Genomic DNA, 9,614 nt, shown 5'->3' with positions numbered 1-9,614 from the left:
GGACATTCATGTGCTAAAGAAACAGTGGGCATTGACAATTAATTATTACTGACTCCCTTGCAGCTATGACCTGAATTAGCTCTTGCCCTTCCACATTTGATGGCACAGATGGAGGTGGGTGCGAGTTCCCCAGGCACGTGGGTGGGATGCACATGGGACGTGCCCTATGCAGTATCATAAAGTTCATGTGGTGTGTTAGAACCTCTAATTCTCAGGCCCACGGGGATTTGCTGATCACACATGAAATCCCAGAGAGAATTCATCTCTCATGCAAGCAGGAAGAGAATTTATTATAAAGTATTTCTTATGAAATTGGTAGTCGTCTTAGGGTTTTTTTCCCCAGGAGAATTTAAGTTTTCAAGGATGATGTCTGGAAAGGGCAATGATAATTGCAAACAATCAGTAAAGATGAAATTTTAGGCATTATAAAGGAAGATACACTTAAATATTCAGGATGGGCTCCACCCAGATGAGATGGCTGCCTACTTAAAAAAAAACAAAAACTACAAAGCATAGAACTGAAAAGTATCTTTTCTAAATTTTGTCATTTCCATCTCCCTCTTTACTCTTCCCACCTGTATTTCTGTTCTGTTTTAAACAAACAAACAAACCAAACAATAATGACAAAAACACAACTGGAAGCTAATGGTGGTATGCGAGGACCAGAAGGCAAGAAGGGAAACTATTGAAGAAAGATATGGTTAAAGATGTGAAGATGACTTGTGTTCATGTGGGAGTCACCTAAATGCTTTGCACCTAGAGTACTGGTGAAGACCTTGTGCAAATGATAAGAGAAAAATTACAACATGAACCTAACTCTACATCTCATCTCAGAGAGAATGAGATGTAGAGTTCCCAAGGGCCTACTTTTCAGCTATTTGTTTTATAGATTCCACTTAAAAATTTCCAAGGTATGAACCAAGACAAGACCTATTTCGTAAAGTGCAATTTACACTCTCAAGGCTCCTATATTAGTTGAAGCTTTGGTAAAATAATTAGCTAACCAGGAGGAGAGAAAATGACAGGGAGAAAGAGACAGTGGGTGTATAGATATTAATATTAAATGGGTCAGGTTAAATTTATATCAATTCACTGTCTTTTATGTTTTAAGTTAAATGAGCAATCTGTGAAAGTTAGATGCACAGAAATAAGGCTGAATGTCTTCCCTTCGAAGTTCCTCAGCATTTTTATCTGATTGAAGGTGTTAAACTTAATATGTGAACTTTTTTTTTTGTTTGTTTGTTTTTGTTTTTGTTTTTGGCTGGGGCTGGGTTTGAACCTACCACCTCCAGCATATGGGGTCAGCGCCTTACCCCTTTGAGCCACAGGCACTGCCCCAAGGGTGAACTTTTTTTTTTAAAGGAAAAAGGACCTCAGCTTAAAATAAATGTTCTTTTATTTTTGTGATTATAAGATAAAATACTACATGCTCTTTTATTTTAAAAAAGGACAAAATAGAAAAATAATTAAAATGATAATAATTTCATTGCCAAGAGATAAGCACTACTAATATTTTTGATATATTTCCTTCTAATATTTTGAAGTGTAGGTGCACGTACAAACTTACCTATATTTTACAAAGTTGAGAATGTTATATTTTGTTCTGAAGACCTGTTGGTATTTATATTACTAGAATATCCCTACACTGTTGTATATATTCTTCAAACAATAGCCTATTTGGTATTATTCTGTTACACACTGAGATTGGTCCTGATTTTTAAAAATATTATAAGTAAAGGCTTGATGAATATCCTGGTACAATTGTCATATGTTTATTACTTTATCAGATTTAAAAAATTTATTGTGTAACATCTCATTTATCCTTTTTTCATTGTACTTCGTGGTGCATGTTTTTCCTTTATATTTTATTTTATTTTATTTATTTATTTATTTTTGGCCAGGGCAGGGTTTGAACCCGTCACCTCTGGCATATGGGGTCGGCGCCCTACTCTGTTGAGTCACAGGCACCGCCCTTTATTTTCATTTTTATTTTTTGGCCCAGGCTGGGTTTGAACCCACCACCTCCAGTATATGGGGCCGGTGCCCTACTCTTTTGAGCCACAGGTGCCACCCCCGTGTTTTTCTTTTTAAGCTAAAATGGTTTTCTATACATTGAAGATATTAAAACTTTGTGATATTTATTTCAAATACTTTTCTAAGTTTCATCCTTTTTTTAAATTTTGATGCTTTTATTGATATACAGAAGTTGTGCCAAATTTGTTGATTTTTTTTTTTTTGGTATTTCTTCCATTGCTTTCCTTTATTACCCTGAGATCAATAAAATATTCCCTTGTATTTTCTCCTCATTTTGAAAATTATTGCTTATTGTTTTTTAAAAGATAACAGAGAATCCTAAAGCAGAGATGGACGTGCCCTTGGGTTCCACCCATCACCTTCCACTTCTCCCTGTCCTCAGATGCTCTTTCTGCTTTGATAATTTTACTTTTTGCATTTCACTTTTTAATATCAGCTGGAATTTATTTTGTTATGTGGTCTGAGCTGAAAATCTAACTTGAGGATTTTTTTCTCCCCAGATAGTGAGACAATTTTCCCAATACCATTGTTGAATAATTCATTTCTTCCTCCTTGGTTTGTGAAGGCCCATATTTTTTGAGTTACAAAGACAGGAAGCTCACAATAACATTATGCAACAAAAATAACCTGCTTTCAGCACTTGACTACATGACTGGCTGAGCACGCGGATGTTCGTACACCTACACTCTATGTGGAGGCAGAGCATGGCTCTGTAGGGCAAGTGATTGGATTGTCCATTTTTAACAGAATGTTCTAATTTGCTGAACCACACAAGTCTTTAATTTTTCAGTTCAGTTCAGTTCAATTCAACTGACTTAATTTCAACCAGTGTTTATTAGATGCTTATTATATTCATTCACTGTACTATGTGAATTCTGGTCGATCCCATTTTGGATTTTAACTCAGCCTACAGGCAAGTAGGAAGTTGAGCAACTTGTCTATTAACTCAAGCAAAAACCAAATAACATTTCCCAAGCAATTTTGGAGGAAAGGGAGGAGGATTTGCTGAAATACTTTTAAATAACAATCTTTAGAGTTTGAATTGATATGTTTTTCGGACTGCAGGGTGCCTTCATGTTCTCATCTCCAAAGCCGTCAACAACAAATCGTCCACGTCATTTGGATTATAGTACAAGAGCAGACTGAAAAGCACACAACTGAACAAAACCAACCAATAAAGAAACACGTGTAACTCAAAAGGACACATTCCTTTCCCAGTATAAAAACATAGGAAGACAAAGATGCCTGCTATCATCGGATAACTACCCATAGTTTGTCAAGTACAGAGGAGCAAGCAGAGACAACATTCTTATCACAGATGCCATATGAATATCTAAAATAATCATGTCTACCCATATTCCAGTTTGCTTGTATTTCTATTGCTTATCTTTTCTTTTCATCGTGTTAGTATTCATTTTTTTCTTTGTATGTTGTTTTGATATAAAAACAACATGATGAGATTATATATATTTTTGGTTCCTATTAGAGAAAACAAAATTATTCAGATGATCCCATTAGGGTATGACTGAAAACTGCTGACAGGATGGAAATGTACCAAAGATGTGTTTCTTCGTTTGCAGTTACACTGCCATTTTTCTTTATTACTCCTGACATGTTGCCTATCATACCAGGCACAGTACAGGAGACTAGGGAATGCTATTTGAAAACCTGTGTCCTCCAGGGAGTTCAGAAGCACCTGCTAATTGCTTGGAACCATTGTATTTGTCTTCCCCCCCATCCTATTGTGCTCTCTGATCAGAATCTCCAGATTTTCCACAATTCACATAAGAATTTTTTTAATGTATTCAAAAGCATCATTGTTTTCAAAGTTACTTATGAGAGCATTTTTTTTTTTTTTTAGTATGGTGTGCTTTTACTTCCTAACATTCTGCATGGTTATAGTTTTAAAATACTTTGCGTGTATAATTGATTGATTCCATAAATTAGGTATGGAGAATTCAGTGTATTTTTATACCAAGGTATTACCAGTTCCTAAAACAGTACACAATATGGGAACTCAATAAGTATTTATTGACTGAATGTTGAGTTAACCAATTATAGGAGAGCCATTTTGCTGCATATGAAGGGAGACACAAGGATGCATGACATATTGTTTCTATTCTCAAAGTACTTAACAGTAGAACTGGGAGCCATGACAGACACAAGATTAAATAAGAAGGCAAGCCAATAATACAAGCAATGTCTTTCAAAAGTATAGGAAGTATCCAATTAAAGGTACCAGTCTGTGCTTGTGTCAGCAACAATATTCACCAAATGAAACACTCCTACACATTTCCCTTGCAGTTAAGGGGCCAAATGACTAGTGCTAGTCAATGAAATGTGAATGGAGTTTTGTGTGTGTCATCCTGGTGGAGGCTCTAATAATCAGCATGCCTTTTCTGTTTTGCTTTTCCTCTGCTGGGGCAAACTTGGGGACCAAGTATTTCTAATAGCATACTTATGAGGTAGAAGCATCCTGTATCCTTGAGTTACCGCTTGGAGGAGTGGTGTCCTATAAAACCCACCTGTTATGGTTTAAACATTTGTTCCCTCCAAATTCATGTTGAAACCTTCCTCCGAATGTAACATTATTAAGAGGTGGGGCATTTAAAAGGTGATTGGGCAAATCCAGGAATGGATTAATCTATTCACAGATTAATGAGTTAATGGACTAATGAATCATCAGGAGACAGGATTCTTTATCAGGAAAGTGGGTCTGTTACAAAAGGTAGTTTGGTATTCTCTTATGCATCCCTCTTGCCCTGTAACACTGTATACCATGTTTTGATGCAACAAGAGGGCCTCACCTGAAGCCAACCAGATGTAAGAACCCAATCTGGGACTTCCCAGCCTCTGGAACTGTGAGCCAAAGTACCTCTTTTCTTGCAAATTATGTAGTCTCAGGTATTCTATCATAGCAACAGAAAATAGACTAAGACACTTCCTCGACCTGCAATATGAAACAGAGACAAACTTTTCTGTTGAATAAAAATTTGTCTACTTCACAGTGAAAACATCTTAATACTCTTTCAGGAAGTAAGACAGCCATGAAAACATACTGAGAGTGGTGGGTTAAAATTAGGTTTTGAATGGTGTTTAATAATTGTAATAGTAAGTGAAACAAAGTGATATACTTCAAATTTCCTGATTTTAAAACTTATAACAAAGATATAATAACCAAAACAGTGTGGTACTAGAAGAAAGACATCCAGATCAATGGAATAAAATATAAAAATAGAGAGCCTGGAAATAAACCTTAGTATATATATTCAAATGATTTTTGACAAGATGCTAAAACTATTTATCTAGGAATGGACTGTCATTCCAAGAAATGGTTCTAGGGAAACTAGATATACATGCAAAAGAATAAAACTGGACTCAAACATTACACCAAATGCAAAATGAATTCAAAGTGGATCAAAGATCTAAATATAAGAGCTAACATTATAAAACTCTTAGAAGAAAATATAAGGAAAAAGCTTCAAAACACTGGATTTGGCAATGACTTTTTAGATATGACACCAAAATCACAGATATGAAACCAGCACATTGTACCCCTTGATTGCAAAAATGTACACAGCTAGGATTTAACAATAAAAAAATTAATTAATTAATTTAAAAAAATTGATAAATTGGGCTACATCAAAATTAAAAACTGTGTTTCCTTTTATTCAAATCTCTGTTCCCAGGAAAACAGGCTGTCTATATATATATTGGCTGTACTTCACTAAATTTAGACAACTCTAGTCAATAAAATTATAGTTTGTTAGTAACATTTGACCATCAACATAACAATGACATAGCAAAGGCTTTAATGCCTGTTTTCAGGAAACCTCTCTGAATTCTCTCTCATATTCTCTCTGTGTGGATACACATTTTATAATCAAAATATGCATCATGTAGATCTGTGCCCTCTCAGTGGTGTGCCTGGGCCTTCTCAGCCTGTGTTCCTCAACCATAAGCAAAGATGACCAGCTCATCCATATGGTTTGTGTCCCTTCATAGCATGATTTGTTCAACCTGCTGCACAGGGAAATATTTCTATATGTGTTAATGTAGCATCAATTTCTATTTTTTACCATATCACTACCCGTTTTCTATATTATGAATATTAAAACATTTTCAAAATTTGGAATGAATAAAACTATCACTGAGTTTCCAAACAGAGCACAAAGAGAGGTCAATGGCAGGAATTTAATAAAAGCAATTGACTATAGAGTTGTTGGAAGAGCTGAAAATAGGTGAGCTACTATAAATCTTAAGATTATAGGGTAAAGGGAAAAGAGAAGATGGGGCTCCAGACTGATTGACAGGTGGAATCCAGGACCATGGAGAAACTCTGTAATTGGGACCAGGCCAAGAACTGGAACTATAAGGTGGCTGCTGGTGGCACAATCCCAGGGACAATGAGTGGGCCTCTTCCTCTTTATAGTCTTCAGTTTCCACTAGTGCTGCTGGTTGACTTAACCCCAACAGAAGCCAGTGAGCAAGGGAGCCTGGGACCTGTCACTCGCAGAGATTAGCTCTCTACAGAGCAGAACAGAGGAAGTATGAATGGATCTGAGAGCCAACAGGCAAATGACCAGTACAAACACTAAACTTCAAAGCCATGTATTTATTTATTGGGATTATAGTTAGGTATGCCACCTCTCCTGTAGATGAGTAACAATTTGGGACAGTGGGTGGGGACCATTTGGAGGACTCTGGGAAACACATAAACTGGTGTACTTAGACCCCAAAATTCTCACAGACAGATCCCTTGTTCTTTGGCAACATCTTAAAATGCAAGAACACTAAGGACCTAGGAACCACAAATTAACTATCATGTGAGGAAGGGTCAGCGAAGCAACCCCTAAAGGAAATTGTCCTTAGAGTAGAAACACCTTTTTTGGGAGGCAAGATGCCGGATTCAATGGCAGAAACCCTTCAGTGTCCCTGGAGATGAATACATCCTGGCAATCAGAACTTTTATTATAGCTGGCAGTAAAACTCTTTACTTAGAAGATACAGACTGTGAGGTCTATACTCCTGTTTTGCATGAACAAGTTTGCTAGTTGGACATGCTCAGTCTCTTAAAAAATTCAAAGCAAGTTTTCTCAGCTTTCACAAAGGGATTTCTTTTTTTTTTTATGGAGTAGATCTTTAATTACTTTAAATAGGTTAAAGATTCATTACAAATTATGATTTTTCTCTCTGGACATCCTCTGATGACAACAGACACTGTTTTCTTCTCTTCCAAGTTGCATACAATCAGAACAGCTCCAGCGGCTCATACAACAATCACATGAACAGAGGAAAACATACCAACTCATAACAACGACATCAAAATGCTTTTGAAGTTGACTGAAAATGTTGTGGTTGGTTGCTTTTGTTTGAGAATGGAAAATTAAAGAATTGGACAGTAGGTTCTTCTCTCAGAGAAAACAAAGGAAGTATGACAGAAAAGTTGAACATGAAGCGGAAGGAGTGGAATTATGCAGCCATCCATAATATTGGTAGAAACTGTTACATCTTTGCCAATGTTTTTATAGAAACTGCCCGAATTGTGTAGTCAACTTTTAATCTAATGGATCTCCTACCTGATGTCCTCCACTCTCAGCTCACCAAAGACCAGTTCCTCTTCATAGTTTGCCTTTTGTTAATTTTTTTTTTTTTTGATAATTTAAGGAGGTTTATTCAGAGCCAAATTTGAGGACCATGCCCTGGAGGGAGCCACGTCCAAGAAGGCTTGAGAAAGTGGATGCGAGGTGGTGTGGTTGCAGTTTGGTTTTATACATTTTAGGGAGATGGGAATTACAGGTGAGGTCATAAATCAAGACATGGATATATTAGTTTGGCTCCAAAAGGTGGGACATCTGGAAGCCAGGGAGCTTACAGTTTACAGGTGGGTTTAAAGATTCTTTAGCTGACAATTGGCTGAAAGATTAGGCTTTGTCTAAAAGACCAGTAGTCAGTGAAAAGGAATGCTTAAGATAAAGCATCTGTTCATTAGAGACAAAGTAGCAACACATTAATAAGTGGTTTGTTATGTATATTGAAGACCTACAGGTACAGTCTTGCACAGCCTTTGGCCTGTCAATGAGTCACAGAGGTCTAAGAAGGGGGTATGGATGAAGTATGCCTCATCTCCTTTCTCGTGGCTAGCAACTCAGTTTTAGGGATTCCCCTTGGCCTACAGGGGATCTAGTCATCAGTCATGGGGGAGGGAGCCTGAGCCTTTTGTTAATTTTAGAGTTCAGTGGTGAAGATAAGATGTCTAAGTGGCCCTTGTTATAAGATTTCTAAGAAATAACAACGAAACTCCAGTTAATTTCCCACTCTGGGGTGAGTGTGTGTGTGTGTGTGTGTGTGTGTGTGTGTGTGTAGATTGTTGACAGCTGTAGAATAGACATAGAACTTAGGAATTTTTCTAGAAGTGCCTCATTTTCTCTGTTGGTCCCTACCCAGGTTCCCTCTTGAGCTTGAGCTTCAGGTGATGTATTATTAAGTCTTAGATCAGCTGTAACTGGCCAGATACCTGGAAGAGCATTTCAGCATTAGAATTGGTGAAGGTCAAATGAGGCCTGGGGAACTGCAGCTTAATTTGATCCATTGCAGCAGGAAAACAACAAAATTCTTTTACGTATTTGGTGGCACAGGTCCCATCAGAAAGTGATATTCAGTGCTCTGGGTCAATTCAATATTTAATTATATCAGTTAAGCAGGGAACTAATCTAACACAGGCTTTGTGCAAACACTCTTTCTATATTTAACTCTACATTCCACAAACTTGCTAGGTGGGAAAATTTGAGTTTAATAATATTTAAAAGCTCTATAATAGAAGCACTGCCTATTCTGTTAGAGGGCCTTGCTTGCTTAAAAAAAAAAAAAAATAGAACAGCCATCTCTGGGGGTTTCCATGGGAGCTGAGCCACCTGGGATCTGGGCAGTTACTCAGGTGACACCATGAGGAGATGAGGATGGTACCTTGGCTGGTGAGAAGGAGGTGAGGCCGGTAGGCACAGCGGTAATCAGGTCTGTACCTGTGCTCACTGCTGAGGCGGCAAATGGGACCAGCCGGCTACAGTACATTCTGGGCATGCGCACAGCGGGGCCCGCCCGCGCACCTCTCCGTGGGCGTCTCTCGCTTCTTTTCCATTTCCTGGACCGTGGCGCCCACGGCTCTTTGCAACCTGATTTACTCAGCTGGGGGAGAGGAAAGCGGGTGCCCTGGCTTCTTGATTCCCTTTAAGTATATCTCTGCTTAATCCTTACTTCAAATCTTCAAGATACTGGATGGGGAGTTGAAAGGGATTTTTTTGTTGTTTTTGTTGTTGTTTTTTAATCCCCAGAGAGGCAAAACCCTTATCAGTCTGTTGGAATATTGCTGCAAAACCTTGTTTTGAATGGGTGTGTTCTGTCAGATTGATTGGAGGTTCTGGCGGGAATGTTTAATTGCCACCTAATTAAGACAGCTTCCTAGTCTCTTTTTGTATGCCTTGAGATTGCCAGCGGCAGGGTAAGCCTTGCTTGACTGACAGCTGTCAGTGGCACATATGGAAATGACAAATAATGTGACAGGATGGAGATAAAAGGTTTCA

This window comes from Nycticebus coucang, chromosome 19, assembly GCF_027406575.1.
Source record: "Nycticebus coucang isolate mNycCou1 chromosome 19, mNycCou1.pri, whole genome shotgun sequence".
Taxonomy (NCBI): domain Eukaryota; kingdom Metazoa; phylum Chordata; class Mammalia; order Primates; family Lorisidae; genus Nycticebus; species Nycticebus coucang.
Note: the sequence above shows the minus strand (reverse complement) of the source record.